This window comes from Trachurus japonicus, chromosome 22 (assembly GCF_045865225.1).
Source record: "Trachurus japonicus isolate A0001 chromosome 22, Traja_1.0".
Classification (NCBI taxonomy): Eukaryota; Metazoa; Chordata; class Actinopteri; order Carangiformes; family Carangidae; genus Trachurus; species Trachurus japonicus.
In genome coordinates, this window is record NC_140928.1 from 23,601,215 (window position 1) to 23,622,378 (window position 21,164).

General features: G+C 42.1%; 1 protein-coding gene across 7 annotated transcripts in view; it reads left to right on the forward strand.

The window, feature by feature from the left end:
* Nucleotides 1-21,164, forward strand: part of dlgap2a (discs, large (Drosophila) homolog-associated protein 2a) — a 162,805-nt gene that overhangs the window by 55,031 nt on the left and 86,610 nt on the right. The gene's annotated exons all lie outside the window — the stretch shown is intronic.

The window sequence follows — 21,164 nt, forward strand, 5'->3', positions numbered from 1 at the left end:
GGCGCTGAGATCTGTGACAAATAGTCATGACCTCTGATGTGCTGTGGACACACTGCGCTCCCTTAAGGCAAGCAGCCTGGGGCGGTAGGTCAAAGGTGAGACTGCGCAGCCAGGAGGAAAATTGAGTCATCATTGCGAGGTTTTTGAGAAATATAGAGGTGGAGAGAATAGGCGAAGAAAGTCAGGCCTGGTGACTGAGTGTTTGCATCTGTCAAGTAGCATCAAGTGCTGGGTGGGGAAGACAGCAGTGGCAGCTGTAAAGGTCCGTTTTGTTCATTTTATTAATGAGCACAACAGAATTGAATTTAAACTTTGCATTATAGAAAATAAGCATTTTAATTTTTCTACTGATAACATTGTCGCAGAGTCTTCTGCGAACACAATCCTCATGGGAACGAGGTTGACCAGCAATGTTTGTTCCTGCACAAACCAACCCGATTAACCAGAATCAAGCATCTGGTTAATATCCACTGTCCTTCATCATGGTTCTAACGAGTTTAAATGCTGAGTAATTATTGGCAAATGACCAAAGCGAGGCAGAAAGCCTGTGCAGTTCTTGGACCACAGATACAGGGGTTTTCAGGTGCAGATTTCTAAGCCAATTATGCCGAATACTCACAGCAGTCAGGATTCGAAATGTTATGTACATACACTATGAAGGCACTGGCCCTCTGAATCTGAATTGTACTGCAGCCAAAAAGCCGTCTGGAGTTTTTTCTCTACGTCTCCTCTCTCCCTAAATCTTTTCCCGACCAATTTACTCTGCGCTCGCTCCTCGCCCAGAGAGGTACGCACATGTTCTCTTCTCCAAGTCCTGAGTCCCTCTTTCCCTTGTTTACTCTGTGTGTTTTCTTTTTCTGCAGTATAAGCACAAGCAAAGTTTAATATTGCTCAGGACATCTTGAAAGAATCAAGTGTTGGATTTACTGCTGTGAATTCCCTCTGAACGCCTCTCTCTCTTTCTCTCTCACTTTCTCTCTCTCTCTGTCTGAGAGAGATGAGTCCATGTACTGAGAGTATGCAGTTTGGCAGCACTGAAAACCGAATCGCACAAATAAACCATCCAGATCTTTTCAAGGGTATTAATGTATTCTCTCTCAAGTCTCTGCTGTTGTGTCTCTCTACCCATGTCTTCACAGACCCTGCATTAAAACACAGCCGGTGCATTAGAGACCATCTGAGGACTGCGTTTGAAGCGCCGGGTTCTTGACTAGACTATTGCTTGCTAATGAGAACAACGGGTGCTGCAGTCACATCACTTTGCTGAGCCATAATGTGATGCACTGACCTGTTCCAAAAATAGCAGCATGCGTTGTGTCAGACAAGACGATCTCCTATTGCGTTGTGTGTGACATTCAAGGTCAGCATGCATTGACAACATGTAGCTAGAGTCAAAGATGTTTACTGTATGTTTGCATTACTGTGGGTCATTATTCCCATTGTCACTTTTTGACTCTGGAAGTAAATACAAAAAGTTAGTTGCTTAAACACAGTTTATATGAACCCAGTACTCTCTGGATAAGTGCTTGGGTTAGTTTACTTATACAGTAGTAATCCGTTTTTTTGGGGTAACACTTTAGTTCCATTACAGTTATGGTGGCTTGGAGCACCACCTTGTTTGGAGTTGTCGGAGACTGATGTACTGTAGTGTTGATCTCAACTTCACCTGTGTACTCACTGGAATAGGAGGCCTTGATGCAGTCGATGGGACATGAATTTACTTCTAGTGTTACCAAGAAGACACTTGTAACCTCCCTACATGTTGCATCTGCTTAGCTGGATTGACATTCTTAGTCCTGCAGTTAGTTGATTATTATATTTCTTATTATTAATTTAGGTAAAATGATGTCATTGTGCAGACTGGGTCATCTAATTGATACTACATCAGATCACTTTAATTTTTAATGCATTACTGTGTGTACATCATTATAATGTTGCAGCTGGTAGATAACTTCATTACTGCTGGGTGGTTACATCAATATTAATACATTATGATTCAGTCATCACTTATAATTGTTTATATATTGTTTTAATAATCTGAATTTGAAAATGAAATGCAGCAATCCACCAATAAACAAACCCCAAAATTATACTTAAATCCAGAAAATGTACTGTTCGCTAACGCTAACATTTAACTCTGGTGTCTGCATTCAGAAATGGAAGAGTGTGTCTGTCACTCACAGTGTTATTGAAGTAAGTTTACTTTGAGGCAAATATGTAAATGGTGTGTAAAGGTTGGTTGCTCAAGTGTGTGGAAAATTTGGATTTGTGTAAAGGCGTCTTTAATGGGGACAGGGTGTGTTTATGTAATGAGTAACTGATAATGTAATAACATTAAAGCAGAAGTAAGCGATTCGGTCGTTTTGGCTAACTTCTTGTCAGCCGATGGAGTTAGCAGTCCCCGCCCTCGTCATGGATCTATTGGTCCTCGTCCCTACGTCACCACATTCACGCGCATCCCTTGGCTGCACACACAGAGAGGACCGCCCCTATATGCCGTTCTCTCTCCTCATTGGATAAAGGTTGTATGGATACAAGGAAAGTTTTCTCCTCGGCTCAGAGCAGAGCAGAGTGACTGACAGACCCGTGTTTCAGACCAAACACTCTATATAAGTGATTGCTGTAGGAAGATATAACTATTCAAGACTTATATTAACACAGAAATTCCGCTTACTTCTGCTTTAACATAATAATAATAGTAAGTGTTCCCACAAACCATGCAACAACTTTGCTGGACTGTGTTTATTTTATTTTGTCAAGAAACTCACAGTCACTTTATAATTCACTGGGTTGTGCAGGCAGGGTAACGACCTGTTAGTGCTCTATACTGTATACAGTAGTTCACCACACATACACCAAATTGCCCACTACAGCTGCTAAATCATAGCTGATGTCTTTGTCACACTCACAACAGAATTTATGGGAATCTTTCAAGGAGCTTTTCACTCAAGACCCAAAATTATTTTTGAGTAAAGGTGATGGTAGTTGGAGCAGAATACAGATGTGGGCTGCAGGCTTTCTTTGTTTCGTTTTTCTGACAATGGATTGCAGGTGCAGCACAGAGTACAGCAGGTGTGCGCAATTGTGTTACATAAAACAATGGGAACAGGCAAGCAGCGTAAAAAAAACAAACTAGTGTCCTTAGGAATATTGAATTTGTGCCTTCTTTCTTACTGTAAGCACTTGTGGAAGCAGACCCTCAGAGCAGTCACCCCCCCACCCCCACCCCACACTATTTAGACCTTGGAGACCTTTATAGTGAGTTTGTTCAGATAAACAGAGTGAGTGTGAGTGTCGTTGATCATCATGTACGTACATGAAGTGATCGGACGCCCCGCAATGAGCCACAACCATAGAATGTGTCACTTTGTTGCCATTTACTTACACTGCCCACCACATTACACAGTCGGTAATCACCCCAATGCAATTACACCCACTCCCCCACAGTTCTTATTAATAGCTACAGATAAATCATCAATGTGACATGTCCGTGACACTGCTAAATTTAAATCAAATTACTATGGCAGTCACTGTGAGTGTGGTTGCAAACATAATGCGACCAGTGATTCAGACACCCCGCATGTGAAAAACATTGAATGAACACAGCTCCTCTTGTTGAAAGAGAAGAGCTTTTAAAAAAAAAAAAAAGAAGAAGAAGAAGAAAAAAAGTAGTTATCATGTTGAGCCATTACACACAAATGCAATTTTCACATTTACACCCTCTCTGTGTGAGCTTGGTAGAAATGTGACACCTTTGGGATGATGTGGTAGCGAGCCAACGCCTTCATCTCCGGGTCCGCGCACACACTCCTACGCCTCCCTCCCGCTCCACCCCCGTGCCCACACCCTCCTCTTTACAGCTGATCCGTGGCAGGCCGAGCCAACGACCTGCTGACTGGTAAGAGGCAGGGTCATTAGGCCAGGTGGTGCTGCTGTGATCCCCACTGAGCAGCACATGTCTGGAATTAACACCTACAGACAGGACTATAGATTAGCACAGTCAGATCATTAATCATTGTACCAGTAAAACACAATCAGGACTTTAATCTGCTATTATGTGTGGTGTCAGATATGGAAATGGCCGGTGTTCACTAAATGTCAGAGAGGCAGGTCTGACATTGATTGTTCATTTGACTCGTTCTGCTTCTGCTGTGGCTCTTGCAGCTCTTAGGCGTGAGGCCATTGTTTCCTAACTGTGTGAAACTGAACCAGATCAGCGGTGGGGGGAAAAAACACTCATCTAGCCCCCAATTTGTGCCTGTGTGCTGTTTTGCCATTACATTCAAGTCACAGAGTTAAGCATCAATTTTGTCTGAAAAATAAACACCCCGGGATGTTTGAAGAGCCAGAAGGTCATTTAACAACATTTACTGCCATTTTGAAAATGCTTCCTGAATCCTCAAAGACTCCTAACCATCTGGTTTAAAAAATATTCAATTCATTGCTCAATAAAATAATTATTTTTAACCTCTTTTCCACACTGGCACTTTGTGGCACAAAGTGGATCTATGCTTAACGAGAATGAAATAATCCAATAAGGGAAATTTCCTGTCTAAATGTTTGCAGGCACGTAGTGGTGCCGTTCAGCAATGACCCACCTTTACATCTCCAGATGTGCTCATCCAGCTCCTCCTCAGTGCCAGTTTGGCTCTCAGGTGGATTGGATCTGCATGCGCTGGGGACAAAAGAGACAAGTCTCTCTGTCACTTAAGAGCTGTGGGGACAGCAAGGACCAAGACGGCACTGGATTTGTCGGCCAAATGCATGAGGACAGCAACTCTGTGAATGACAATGGGGATCACTGTGTCAGCTTCCTAAACTGTCTGTGAGTGATTCCAGGGAGCAGATGCACTGTACAGATGGACTTTGGCTTTTTTCATTAGCAGGCATATGAAGTCAGCCCCAGAGGAGTCCACTGGGCTTTTAGGAAGCTTGCAGTGATATCATTCAGGCTGGCAACTTCAACATTTAGGCTCCGACATATCTTCTTTATAATGCTGAGACATTGTATTGGTCTGTGTCCAACTATTTCGAATGTTAACGTTCACTTTTACACAGCAGCAGGGGTTTTCAATTAAAATTCAACAAGGTCCAGTTGGGCAAAATTTCCTCAGTCTGTAGGGTGGGGCTGGTAATGAGTCCATAACAGAGACCAAAAAGGCCTGCATGTTAGAAAGTGCTCAATTTTAAAGAATGAAATAGTCCTAAAATGTGTAGCTTCAGGCTCCATGGACCTCTCAGTCAACAAATTATTTTTGTTTTAATAAAACCAAAAATAGGAAACAGCTGAAGTACAACAAATATCCCTGCACAGCCACAGGTAGAGTCAGGTGCTGGTCGGCAGCAGGAAAATATGAAATAGAAAATATAGGCTAGATAAACAAACTCTACTCACTCTACTATAATTTATTAGTAGCAAACAACACGTTTCGCGTGTAGCGTCATCAGGTTCGCCTGTCAGTCATCATGCAACAAAAAACACAAAGTGACCCATTTCTCTTTTATTGTTTTGTTTTGTTTTGTATTGTATATTATCATAATAAAACACAGAAAATTACACAAAAAAACAACATATTCATCTATTTTTTCTCCTTATGTGATCATAAATGGAAATCAGGAATTATCTGTGGAAATCATATTTCTCAAATTTGTGTTGCCCAGAAGTTTAAAATAGTTATGTCTCACTGGGCATGAGTCCTGTTTCCCTTGAATAGAACAGAGACATGATTGGCACAGCGTAATGAAATGTAATCTGAATAATTTGGCCATCTAAGAGGCTGTGGTCCCATCTCCATGATGTCCTTTAACTTTGTTAATCCCTTCCTTTGGTCTAAGTAGCAGGGCATCATCAACTAAAGAAAGTGCTTTGTTTCAGGACTATCAAATATCGCTTTGTTTATACTTGCAATTATAACAATGTGTGAAAGGAAAAAGACTGTCTCTGGTTCTGCTGCAGTGCTGCTCATCATGAGTCTGACAGTATGTTGGGAGTTCAGTGCAGTTACCAGACACAGATCAAAGTGCACGTACACACACCAACCTCCCCACCTCTGCCCGCTCCACACTTTCCAGTGATTCCATTATTTACACTAATAACAAAAGCTTGTTCATTATTCATGCGAAAGCTGTCTCGTAGAACACAATCGGTAAACACTATTCAGTTTTTATAATAGAAACATCTTTGATCAGATTACTGGATTGGGTTAGACCCACTACACACACTCTCTCTCACACACACACATACACAAAATGTTCCATCATTCCTGCCATTGCTGCCGTGGCTCCTGCCAGGCTGATTAGGTCCAGAGCCTCTAAGCCATTACAGCATTGATTGGAATCATATTTTGTTGCAGGGGTGGCAGATGCTGATCGACAAGCAAACTCCCAGGCATGTTCCACATATGGGAGTTGATGTGCTCGCGATTAATTAAATCTCCCTGGGCCAGAGGCCACCAGTGGATGATGGCTTTTATTCAAAGGGTGTAAATCACCAGCATAGTGGGGAAAAATGCAAATGGCACAGCTATAAGCGAGACACGTTTGACCCCTGAGTGTTCTTTGATTGGATGGAGTCGTTCCACACAGCTCTGTCACTGAGATGAGACTGTGCCTGTTTTGAAATTTAATTAACATGTGCGTGTTTTACAATATGACTCTTCGGTGTAAACTGATGCACATTCACACATCAGTGCAATCAAATAGATTAATTATATATAATTAAACAGTTTATGCCCTATCCAGTCATCCTGAAGTCAATAATCTATACCAGGGTCACTTTGTAAATTAGACCCCAGACTCATGTATCACTGCATGTTTTTGGCCTTAACCAGTCACGCCACCACTTGACTTTCATCCTTGGGAATTCAAGGCCGGTCCTGACACAGACAGACCGCTCCCATAAGTTCCAGCTGTTTATTTTCGCCAAGACATCAATCTCTTACTGCTGTCTCCAAAGGGACGACTGACTAATGGAGATGAGACTCAACATTTTTTATCTCTTCCTCCCAGTGAAATTGATGTCTGAGTCACAGAACATGAACCCAAAAGTGAACCATCTGTGAAATGCTGATGCAAATCCATTTTTTTCAAAAACCAGGTTCTCCACCTGTTATTGAGGGTCCTAAATCATGTTAGAGGCCAAGTATTGGTCCACATCTTCTCCCTGATTCTCTGTGTCCAAGCACAAAGACGACATTGTCAGACACTTTAATCTCCCTCTACCCTTTGATGTGCTCTAATCCTCTCATCAGCACTATTTTCATACGGCACCCTCCAGTTACTGTGACTCAGAATCTGGGCTCACTTTCTCTTTTATGTGACTTCACTTAAAACCAAATGAGCCTTTCTACTGTGGGCAAGCTGGACTGTTATTTTATCTCCAAACAGCAATTGAAGAGATGATAATATTAAAAATGAGATTTTTTTTTAAAAGACTGATACTGATTAAGATCTGATGCTCCAAATGATGATGACATCTAAACTTGTATAACAGTTTTAAGTGTTGATTACTTGATTACTAAATTTTGCTTATCATGTTTAGTATAATATAAAATTAGACATAGCCTGCATATAGATAAGGTTGGTAACACTTTATTTTAAGGTACACCTATTCACCATTAATTAGTTGCTTATTAACATGCAAATTAGTAACATATACACTTCACTTTGCTAATTTAAATTAATGGTGAATAGGTGTACCTTAAAATAAAGTGTTACCATAAGGTTTATATAACTGAAAGAGAAAAGCAACAGATCCTTGCATTTCGGGAACTGAAAATTGTAAATATACTATAAATTACTGAAACACCTCATCAGCAATCAAAGTCATTTATAGTAATCACATTTCTGATGATTAATAAGTGAGTCATATACAATTTTTGCTAGAGGGGAATCTCCATTATGTGGTGTGCGCCTTGACCATTTCCCTCCGGCAAACACAAATTGACTGACCATCTGATTGATGGACCAAGTAACAAGCCGGTCAGCCTCCTGCTGGTCAAAGCCATTAACTATATTAGGGAACTTTGCCTCTTCTTGCTACAGAGTTGACTGACTCACTAAGAGCCCAGGCACTTTCACATTCCACAAGATAAAGGGTTTAAATTTGCTCAAATTGAGGAACTGCTCTCTTGTAGGGCTTTCTGTTTTTTTTTGGTTTTTTTACTCTTCTCTTCAATCAGCCTGAGGCCACTCCCCATTGACCTGAATGTCAAAAAATGGCAGTGGCATTTTAGCACATAGCAGCTGTCAGCCTATTATACACCTACAGATTTAAAGCTAGAGCAGACTGGTAGGCTGATCACACCACACTTATGACGGCTCGTGCAGAATGATGGTTTAATGTTTGTTAAATACAAGTGGCAACTTTTTCTATCAACTGTATCACATTCCTGCAGTGATGATCGAGCTTAAGCAATTATTTTCTGCCACTGATACTTTACCTCAAGTAGCAGAGGTCGACCGAGAGTGGATGGCTGATAGGATAACAACAGCTTGGAGCGGGAAAAAAGCCAATAGCCGATAACCTACGTAAAAAATTACCCAAAGTGAAGCCTTAAGGCATCGTCTGAATCTTTAGTGCCAACATCTGGTGGTCCATGGCTTCATAGAAGCTCTACAGTCAGCATCATTTAGAGCTCACCTGTAACTGGTAACAAACACCAAACAACCTCTCCCTCTCTGATTCCAATGAATGCACACATAGTCATGTGCCAAGTACATTATACAGTAATGACATACCTGTGCCATATTTAAGTGTTTTACTCATGGGTGCAGTTTGCAGCCTCGGTAGAGTGGAGAGTACTGAAACCCCTAAAAATGAGTTGGCCCCATCTGGAGCCAACTACCACTTAGTCATGGCTACTTAAGGACAGCTCTGATGGACTCCTGTGCTGTCAGCCTGCTAGTTAGAGCTTGTTAACCCAGGCACTCTGAATGCAAGGTCAGGGATAATATACCCCAGAAGTCATTCCACAGTGCTCCAGTCTATTAAGGAGCAGGGCTGAAACAATGGACTGTCACTATTCAAATGAGCACAATGAATACATTTATGAAGGCACGTCAGCCATGTGCACAGGCGATAAAGAGCTTGAATGTTTACATCATTGCACATATAGCGTACAAGTCTGCTTAAATATGTGGGTGGACATGTGCTAATATAGGTTAATATGTGTGTGTGGCTGAGGGTGCGTTAGAGCTGATGTTATTATGTGGCTGTGGGTCATCTGGGAATCCATGGCTGGATGCACACCACTACTCATCTGTCCACAGGGCCCTCTGATCAATGCTCAGAGAACATCTGCAGGAACGGTGGGAATTTCTTTTAGATCACGCTCAGCATCAACGCGCTATTCCCACATTTATCACTCGCCCACCACTCTTGCAGATGAGATCACACTTTGTTCAAATCAAGGAGATTAAACCTAATAAATGGCTGCATGAATAAGTGAATGATTCCGCCTCTGAAGTTCTCGCACCGTCAGGCTATGAATGAAATAACGCGCTGTGATAGATAGCCAGGGCTATGAAGTCATAAAGACATAAAGGAAGCAATAGATGTAATTTTTATTGCATTTGCAAATGCACTTCTGCTAGGACTCCAAGACTCATGAGCGTATTTATCGCGGATGACCTGGGGTCATGTAATATTCATCTTTCGGTCAGAGATAAACCCTTCCTCATCCTTCAGCCCCTGATTTCAAGCACAGTCATCAGGTCCTAAGGAGAGCCATCGAGTAGAGAGTGTGGAGCGTTAACATCCTCCCTCCATGGGCGTCTTCTTGTCTGGAAGTGGGCCACATTAAATCAGTCCTGGTGGAGACGGCGGATTAGCTCTATGCTTATGCATCTGCTCTAAGCAAGAGAGTGTGAGGGAAAACACTTCGCACACAGGAAGGAGACTCCACAAACACCTAGCTCGCCTCCTCCTCCCGGTCCATTGCCATGGCAACGGGATGTCTTCAAAAAAGGGAGAGCTACGGTGTGTGAGAGTCTGTCACATAACTGCGTCGGCTCTTTTTTTTTTGTATGTGAGTGATAAAGACCTGTGTGAAACAATGTACAAGTCTCTCCAGATTCGTGTGCGAGGCCGGAGATTGTCTGCTGCTTTTGGCAATTGTGAGTCTCTTCAGTCCTTTTCTTTTCTCTCCTCCTGTTTCTCACCTCTTTCTGTGTCACTTCCTGTCACACATGTGCCTATTGTTTATGTTTACTCTCTTCGTACATGCCATCCCTCATCCCTCAGGCGTGCTAACGTTTGCTCGCGTTATAGCTAGTGCTGCCTCCACTCGTAATGTACACTGCAGTGCAAAATGAGCTGTGTTGTGGTTGCTAGGCTACAGAAGGACACAGAGCATCACTGAAGAATTCCTCAGTTATGAGTTGTCACATTGCATGGCCTTCAGCATTAAGGGGCTTTTGAAGTCATCACATTGTGATACATTGTTTAAAAAAAAACAAAAAAAAACTCCCCCGCCACATACTGCACTGCAGTTGCCTGGTGTTCCCCAGCTCGCCTCTTATTTTGAAGGGGATGCAGATGAACAGGTCCAAGCCTGTGTCAGCTCTTATAGCCTTTTGGCTTTTGCACTGTAAGCACTTGCCCCTGTAAGCCACCCCTGCAGCATCTAATGGGTATATCCCGTGGAGAACAGTAGTTTCCCATTAAGCTGCTGTGACACAGTTTTAAGCTGCACTGACGGTGATGGTGGCATGGTTACAAGCAGAGCGACGATAACAGGTCAGTGGAGCTCAAATCACTCTGCAGGGAAAGCCCAGTGAGCAGTGTGATAGTGTTTACATTCAATCTCCATGCGTCAGTGCATGGAAAACACATCCTTATGCATTCAGTACAGTCAAAGCGAGTACCTCTCTCCGGACCATCAGGCTTGATTTATGTGTGTGTGGCTTCTTGGTTCCAGCCTATCACAGGTGTGTGCATCCTTATTTCCTCTTCCTATCATGCCTGAGGTCAGTGGTTTATTGATGTTGATCTTGTGCATCTATATGCTGGCTCTGGTCCCTTTAGTGTTGTAGCTATTTAAGGTCACAAGACAGAACTGTCAAGCTTCTTTTTTTTTTTTTTTTGCTTTGAATTAATTTATTATTCACGGCCCTATGAAAGCGTCCCATCTCACCTTTATCGTTATTTGCATGGCACTTCTCTCACATACAGTACGGCCTTGAGCACAGTATCCTGGGTCAGTCACGCATGAGGCTCTCTGCTGTTATTTCTCCTTCTTGATGTGTGAGGTTTAAAGCCGCTCCGATCGATATTTTTGTATGTTAAATGAATCATGCTTCTACGCATGACTTGTCAGGGGTCGCCTGTAATGAACCCACAGTGAATCAACACAGTTCCCCTCAGCTCGCTTGAGTATTCCTTCATCTTTTAACTCACTGTTTTGGTTCTAGGGCTCAAACCATCATTGTTTTCATTCGCCCTCAACGCTCCCATCAGTGGTTTCTCCAGCAGCAGTAGGCAGTTGCATCCAATTAGAAATCTAAAAAAAAAAATCAAATACGACAACATACAAACAACTGTATGGCATGCCCTGCATAGCAGACTCACACAATTAGCAACAAGCCGGTGAACACAGTGACCATTTAGCAGCGAAAGATCTTATATAACATTGTTGATTCCGTGTATTCAACATGTACACAAGTCACTAACGAGTAGTAACTTTAAAGGATGATAAAATAACAGTGTTGTGTTTACAACTTTCCAACACAAACAGCATGTAGATTCAAGAAAATTTCACAACGCAGAAGTAACAGAAAAGATAAATAAACAATTTACTGTATTATATTGATTATGTTAAACTACTACTATCGGTGAGAAGAACAAGAGAAATACCTTAAAATCTTGTTGGACTTTAAAGAATAAACCAGTGAGTTATCATTGATTACCAATGGAAGTATGTCGCCTGTTTATACAAAACAAAGTACTTACCACACAGAGTTTTTAAATACATGTTGTCTGGTATAACAGTTTGCTAGTCTGCAGGCACTGGGTTTGGATTAAGAATTTGCTGTAAGCGAAGCCACCCTGGCTATTCCCCAAGATGCATTTGCTACAGTTAGAGGCAGAGGCAGAAGGACCCGGCACACATCCAATATGGCCGCCCGGTGACATGACTGACCAGGTGTTAGACACATCATACGCTGCCTCTGGGCCTGCTTCGTCTGCTTTCTCCTCACGGCCCATTAGGCCCATTCCAGGAGATGGAGAATAATGCAATACCCCGGACAGTACTCGTGAAGTGTACACAACACACAAACACAAACACATGCACTACTACATCTGTACCTTGTAGCAGTCCCAGGTGGAGCAGTCGGCGCCAACGGCAGCAGGTGTGCGCCTGCCGAAATCTGCCGCGTGGCGATGTCGAGTGCCAATCTCTCATCGTTACACAGACACCCAATCACGTGGAACAATGTTGTGACATTACGGTGACATGCAGAGAGACAGAGGGAGTTTGGAAGAGGGAAGAGGATGAGGAGGCTGTTTCTCAGCCCTGCCAAGTTCTCCGACACATCTGCATCCAGCACATGGAGAGTTGGGCTGTTTGAAGTTTGTTGTGATTCGACAGAACTGGCGAGACGGCGGGTTTGTGAGCGAGTGAACAGATGAGTGTGCGTGAGTGTTTGTGTATTTGTATGCCAGACGGGATGAGTCATAACTCATCTGCACAGGTGGTAACCTCCGTAGGTTGTGTGTGTGAGATAGAGGGAAACAAACAGGAATCAGCCGGCAAGTCTCTACCTTCAACGTCTCCACTGTGTGGAGTGACGTGCATTTCTGTCCATAGTGGAAGCATATGGCGTCTAAAGAGGAACACACACACACACACACACACACACACACACACACACACACACACACACACACACACACACACATAAGACACATACACACTCTCTTTGATATCTGATGGTGCTGAAAGTGCTGATAGCCAGAAGAGGTTTCTTTAAAGAGTGAATAGTCAGGCAAGGTGATTTATCAGTAAATGCTCTCAGTCACTCCCACTCTCTCCTTCTTTCCATCTTTTTTCTCCTCCCGTCTCTTTCTCTCCCTCCCTCCCTCCTTCCCTCTGTGCCCTCCATGTTCCCCGGTGAAAAATATGAGCACGGCAGCCCTATAAATCTGGACGGGAGATAATGAGAGCTGGTACCCTCAGTCCAGTGGGCCACCAGCCAGGCTCGGTGCCAATGACATCATCCTCAGGGAGAGCGAGTAGATTGATGAGTGTGGTGACACTGTGCCATTGCTACTTAGTCACACACACACACACACACACACACACGCACACACTCCAGCCCCTTTATGAAGTCTTTGTATGTGAGAAAGTGTGTGTGTCCTGTTGGAGATTGGTAGAAGGAAAGAACACTGCTTGGGCTTTGAAATCAAGTTATTCTGTATGTTTACATTGTAATAGATATAGGCTACAAAGAAAGACTGTTTTCTTCTTTATCTTTTGGCAGTGTTTGTAACATTTAGCACTATCTACTAAGCTGTTCAGTTATTTAAGTGAGCTACGTAGTCCGATTTAGAAATAACAGATGAGCATCAGCAGTCAAATATGGAGATTATAGCTAAGTCGCATTAGAGTTTTTTTATGCTAGTGCTGATACGATAACTGAGGTTGTGTTTCAGTACTAATGCAGTGTTTATTTCAATGAGCCTCATTCAAAGAAATAAAATGTATTTCTCACTGCTTTGTGTTCTTTCAGTCAGTGAGAAATATATTTTATTTGTTTAATAATTTTTGAACACAAACAGCTGCACAAGAACTTGTCTGAAATAAAAGAGTCTCTCAACTCAACTCACAGATCAAAGAGAATGTGAATCAGATAATCTGACCAGACTTTTGATGCCAGATTTCAGTAAACGACAGCGATTGGTCCACAGATTGAAATATCTTAACAAGCTGTATACAGACGGATTGCAGTCAAATTTGGTACAGGTGTCTTTTGGGCCCGGGGGATGAATTCCAATGAGTGTATTATTGATTCCCAGACTTTTCATATTGCAACATCAACAGGTTGCATTTAGCTCCAAACATCACTGTGTTTAACCTCACAGAGCACAGAGCCTAGACTGCAGTTGGTCTTGTTTAGAGAGTGGAGTTATGAGACACAGATCTCAGGTGTTCATCAGAAAATCAACCATCTCAGTGAGTCAGGTTTGTCTCGCGTTGGACCTGGATATCAGAAAGTCGACTAATTCTGTGCCATGAAATTTGTTTCCATGGCAAACCAAATTACTAAATCCAATCAAGTCTCATATTCTTAATGCAAATGGAGTGATATGCAGTAGTCTGCCTTGTTCCATAACTGAAAATTACTGGAACAAGGGAAACTCCATCGGAAACAAATCAAGTCATTTTTTCGCTAGTTTCAGGAGGCAAAAAGACATGCCTGCGGAGAACCCCCGCACACACACACACACACACACACACACACACACACACTGTGTTTTCCCCCCTTCTCCCACTTTGTCCTTTCTGTGTCTGGTTTGCTTTCTATCTAGAAAACCAAAATGTCTGAATGAATAAGAATAATAGACAGTAGCCTCAGTACCACTGTCACTGACCTTGCTGATTACTTTCATGCTTGACAGGCTCTCTTTTCTGCTTCTTTGTCCACTGTTATCGAGCACAATGCCGTGCACATGTTGAAGGCAATGAGCTGCAACAGAGGTTGACAACGATTACATTTATTGATTCCTAGAAATAACAGTTATGAGACATCATCCCCAGAGTGATTCATTACATTCATCATCCAATAGATAATAAGTCTGCGAGTTTGGCATCTGCTCAGCCTCATTTCAGTCACTTCAGGAAGTTGATGTTCTTGGATATTTACATACAGATTGTGTTCTGTAATCCTGGAAGCCATTTATGTATCAATTATAGAGACTACAGTACATGCTGAGTCACTACATCACAGCTACAGGTTTGAAGCTACAACAGTATTGATCTACTAGTTTATGTTCAAATAAATCCACAGAACTGCTTCATATTTCTGTTTATCTTTAAAAGATGACGATAAACATGTGTTTCCCCCCTGTGCCTATCATTTGTTATTATGAACCTCAAACAGCCGTATCTCTGTCTGCCTGTCCTTATTTTGTGCCACAAAATGACACAATACTTTATTAAAAGTTTTACCTACCGGCAATGTTAGACGCAGTGAAAGATGGGGGGGTAGATGTCTGACACGTTCTCAGAGACTGATGATGAAATGCTTCACGTATACCGCAGTACAGGGGGGGTTCAATTGAATGGGAACTGACTGCAGCGTAAGATGACTGACTCGTAGGTGTCAAGACTGTCATATAACATAATACACAGACGTGTAGTATATCATGCTCTGAGTGGGGTTTGATTTCCGCAGTGAGAGGAGCTCTGATTGTTAGTGAGAGGCTTTAAACCTGCTTGAACCTGGGAGAGGCTTCAGTAATATGACTGTCAAACTCACTCGGGTTCCTGTCACATACCTGACCCTATCACGACAGCTGACCTTCCACATGCTGCGGACAGCTATAAATAAATGACTCGCCTCATGTGCAACCACATAAGTCAGTTCGGACGTACGCGAAGGCTTAACAAGAGTTTACAGAAAATGATGATGACGGGAGGACGGAGGATGTGCAGATGTAGCGGAAGTAGAAGTGAGGGACATGTCATCGATGGCGACACCCCCTCTCCATCAGCAAGTGTCAATACGGTCATCCACAGGGCCAGGCGCTGCTGATAGATGCTCCAGAAAGACCGAGGGCTGCCGGGGCGTGAAGGAGGCCATCAATATCTTCCCCTGCTCCAGCCTCCCTGTCTCCCTCCGTCTATATACCGCTCTCTTCTCCTTCGGCCCACCATCCCTCTCCATCTGTCCGACCACACTTGTCCTTTGCTTTTACATACATCCGCCTCTCCTCTCCTTCTACCGTCCACACTTCAACACTTAGATGCTAACAAATCACTCAAATACAGTCTCAGACTTAGACTTAAATCGTCTCCCACCCACTAAAATATTTATCTCCCTCCTTCTTTCAGCTTTCCTCACCTCCCAGGAGGTGAGAGAAACCACCTATAAATCTGACCCAGGGCCCTTGGGGTTGATGGAAAAATGATGGGATGTTTTACCTCTTCCTCTTTTAACAGATCTTGTCTTCCCTTCACCAACCCAAAACCACATCCCTTCGCTCTTTCCTCTGTCTGTTTTCTTTCCCTCCTGTCACAGTCAGGCTGTGGTTCAGGGACTGAACATGCTAAACAAAATGTTGGTGCCACAACACCCACAGTGAGAACACAGTGTGTCCACCCACACACTGTAGCTACTACAGGACACTGTGCATGCACACACAGGCACACAAACACTTATAGACTATATATAGAAACAGGCACATCCATATATGCAAACATATGAACATGCATATTCTATGTATGTATATGCACTTAACTGCTTGGAAGACAGAAGTTTATAAATTATTTAACTCTGTGCCTGTGTGTTTGTGTGTTTGTCTGTCTGTGTGTCTATAATCAGCTGATAATCAGCTTTTTATATTATGATACTTGTTTAGCTTGAAGCAAACAAAAGCTAATAAAAGATGATTACAAATCATATTTGAACCTTTAAGTTTCAGTTAAAGTAAAATAAAACTACCTAGATTAAATTAGAGGACCCGGTACTGGATTCTGATGTAATCAAATGCCACAAACCCCATCTTTCATAAAACTGTGAAAGTACTCATATTTGCTGATACAATCTCTTATTGTATTTTATCTTCTATCCACCATTGTTCTTATTTGCAAACAAAAAGGTACAACTCATTCGGTCATCCAGCCTCTAAAACGCATCCTGTATGACAACAATCTGCTTACGAAAGGAACTAAAATCATCACACTATAAGTCTGCAACACAGCACCGGGAAGAAACTGCCACAGGTGAATACTAGACAACATGTTGTGATGGGATCACATCAACTGCCACACCTGTCAACATGTTGATGTCCCAACCCATGAGTGCTCAGCAGATATTTCAGCATTAATACGTCAATATTCAGGGTTCATAGTTTGGACAACATACAATACATCTCCCAACTCAACCTTCATTTTGATCCTGACTATGTACTGTAGAGATTCATGACTAAATCTTGCACCGCTGTGACACCATCAAATTGACAGGAAGTTAAATCTAGGTCAGCTGGACTTGATTGTAGATTCTTGAATCCTTTTTTGGTGAGAGATGAAACATCAACAATCTACATCCAATTCCAGGTGACCTATCATGTTGACAAAAGCTCTCCACAGACACATTGCCAAATTACTCCAGAACACCTCTGTGGTGAAACATTTTTCTGTGACACACACAAATGCACACAAACTCACAAAGTGCAAACAATACCAGACACAGTGTCACAGCTGACTTGTACAGAGACTGTTCTATCAGTATGTGTTAATGGAGCTGTAAATCAGTTATTAGCCCATTATATATAGCAAATAGATTAACTGCACAGTTTAAAGACAATATAAATGCTAAGAAACTCTCAGCAGCTGTAATAATCCAATTGTATTGTATTGAATGTATTATAATAATTCTCTTATTGTAGTAAGATGTGCTTGCCTCAAGTATCAGTGGTGTCACAGCCACACATGTGCACACACAGGCATGTTTTGTGAACAAACTGGGGATGCATCTTGACATGTGATGGCTTTTTACTCACCGCAGAATGACAGCGTTTGTGACTGAAGGTCGTGTTTAGATCCCCCCCACTCACGTCACACCAAACCGCCCACTGCTGCTTCTATGCACACAAGGCGACTAAAAGCTTTTTTTGTTTTAACCGTTTGTTCTGGTGCATCTTACTTCAGAGCACCACAGTGATGAAGCTGTTTGTAGTGTTCTCACAGCATCTTCATCCACATAGCCATGATGGCTGGCTTTGTTTCAAACACTTGCTGTTTGATGTCAGGTGCCTGCTGTTTTCCCTCTTTGGAGGGAATATGAACATTTTTGGCAATAAACCCTCTTTTTTTGCTCTATACTGAGGTCCTGGCTTACCTTGTGGTAAACTAAAGTTTAAATGATGATGATCATCATAAACTCAGTCTTAACCTACAATAATGCATAAGGGGGTGCCACTGAAGATGGACTGTGCCAGTCAAAGGGAAGGTAAACTGAAACTGGTGATCGTCCACATAGGTGAGGCTACAAGCTCTGGGAGTGTGTTGCGCTTGTGATTTACTCGGGTATAATTGTGCGAGTCTGTTTGCGTGTGTGGTCACGCTTGTGAGTACACAATTATGTCGGTTTATTTGTGTCAGCGCACATCTGTGTGAGCCGTACGACTTCCCTTTATTGACTATCTATTGACCCTCTCCCAATAAACAGGCCTCTGTTTGACTTATGTCTCACAATCTGTGTGCTGGCCCGACTCTGAACAAACAAACAGAGCTTATGGGCCGCTCCTCCAAGTGTATCCTAGGTCGTTGATGGAATGCACCAACTCTCTTAACAAAGTTTCCAAGCCTGTCTCACCTTGCTTTATATAACCTTGCTTTCTCATAGAGCATTCTTGTGAAAAAGCCAAGAACAATCTTAGCACTAGCTAATTAACACCTGTATCTCTCACCCATCATATGATCAGGAGAGAAAGAGAGAAAGAGAGAGGAGGTACTGTAAAAGAGAGTTCAGCCAACAAGGAAGGTGTGAGCAAGCCATACTGATATGGAAATGAAGGCTTTAATTATGGATGAATACATTATCAGATCCAGGCTGAGGAGTTATACCAAGTGTGTTGTCTTTGGAGACTGATACCAGGAGACACCACAGACCCCTGTGAGTTTCTATTTTAGCTTACTCACAAGCAACAAGAGGCCAGTGTCGAGTTTTACTCTACTTTCAGAAGATGCTAACTGAAATTAGCAATCTGAAAAAGATCTTTAACAGTCTCTTATGCGTTTGGATAGGTTATGTATGCATAAACATGTTTCTCTCCTTTTCTTCAGCATCACAAGAAAAAAACTCCCTACATGGCTGAGGTTTCACATCATCAAACACAGCCCTTATTATTGTTTACTCTGATGATACTACTCTCCTTCTAGCATGATATTTGGACTGACTTTTTTTATAATGTGAAATATTTCTGTTTAATATTCAGTCTTTGTGATAGAAAGAGCAACCATCAAAGTGAAAAATTAACTTTAAAGCTCCTGGAAATCTTGGTTTTGCTCAACTCAAAAGGCTTACTTTTTTCATCTGCCTTTAAGAGAGGAGAATAAAACGCAAATTTCCAGCCTTGTGATAAGTGTAATATCCCTTTGTTAAATTCTAATTCTTAGATGTTGATATGTAGTTTTGTTTTTTCTAGTAAGTTCCACATAGCCCACCTCAAACCAGAGAGAAAAGTTTGATGGGATGTACTTTAACCATACAGTAGGCTATGTGGATTATCATGAAACCTGGTGGAAACATTAATGGTCCTCTGAGGATAAACCTTTCAGACACCAGCTGAACTTGATGACATTACGTTAAGTCTGTGCTGTATTTTGCTAACTAACAAAAGTATACTAATTTATTTTAGCATTGTCATTTTGAGCATGTTGCTAATACTGTAGTTCAAACTGACTGATCTAGCACTTCAAATCAGAAACATTTTCTTCTTCTTAATCCTCAAAGTGTTAAAAGTGATAATAAATTTAGTTTATGACCAAAGGCTGGCAGCTCTTTCACACCTCCAATTGAAAAGCAAATGAGAATTACCCAGGAACTGGTCCTATGGCCTACTGTAAAAGCTGCCCAACCAAGATCAATATGGGCTACACACAGAAATTGAACAGAGCTTTAGATTTAAACAGGCAGGACAAATTAATGGAGCCAATTGCTTTGAGTCTGTGGAGTTATTCTGAAGGGAAAAGGGAAGTAAAAAAGACTAATTAAACCAGTAAATGTTCTCCAGGCTTCAGCCGTCCACCACTGCACTGCCAGCCAGACCGTTTGTGTGTGGGTCCACCTCACAGACTCCAACCATCGCCTCCCCAGCAAAGCACCCGAGAGCAGACATCCCGATAAAGTTATAGAATACAAGTGCTTCTCTAAAGTGTCAATAACAGCAGCATTATCTCTTTGTCTTCTAAGTGTTTAAACACTGTATTGTGTTTGCAGTGTTCTTACTCAGTCAGGGGTGGGGTGTGCAGATCCGTCAAATGGCACAGAAAAAGAACAGAACCATTTTTTTTCTGCAGAAAGGTAAGATTGAGCAGGCAGCTCTGTGATGAGAGGGCAGTGTGGCTGTGACACTGTACAGTCTGTACAGACTGACAGCTACCAAGCCTTTAACAGTGAGTGCTCTTCACTCATCTGCTGGTCTGCCCTTGATGCCTATGAGCAAGGTCATCTGAAGAGAGGGAGGGAGAAATGGCAGCACTTCAGTGTTTCAAGCACTTATCCTTGTGTTTTATTTTATTTCCGTACCCCATAAATGAAGGGTACCGAGCGATCAAAGCAGCTGTGTCACTGTTTAACCGAAATAAGTCAAGTCAAAAGTCTTTCTGCTTATCTACTGAGCCTCTTAATTAGCGGTGATTAGATTTTTTTTTTTTAAATACAAAGGAATGTGGCCTCTTCTGGCCGTTGCTACATCAGGGAGCAGAGACAAACACTGACACACCACAGCTGTTTTGGGACAGTCTGTGGAAACCAAGGCCCGAGGACATAACGCTCATTCTCATCAACATTCTGTTCATTATGCCCGGTGCCTGTCCCTGCAAAACAAACCCATTTAATAATCTTGTTTGTTTAAAATAAACTTGGAGCACTTCTTGCAGGCTGCCTACACGCTGTTGGCTCCTGGGAAAGACTGATACTTCATTATCAGCGACTCCCATATGTTGATTTAGATTTTGAGCCTTGCATGAGAATAATAACAGCTGATTAACAAAAGGAAAAAAACAGCAACTCATCTCCCATGTTTACATGAAAACGCATGATGCATGTAATGCCTGGTGTTTCCTCAAATTAAAAGATCGGTCCTGATGTAGATGAAAAAAATGATGGATAGTGTGCAATTAAAAATCAATGCCTCTTTTGCTTTTGATTTGAATTTCCAGCCTCACCCAGGTTTGTGCGTTCATAGTTTTTGCCAAACAGCATCTCTCACACAT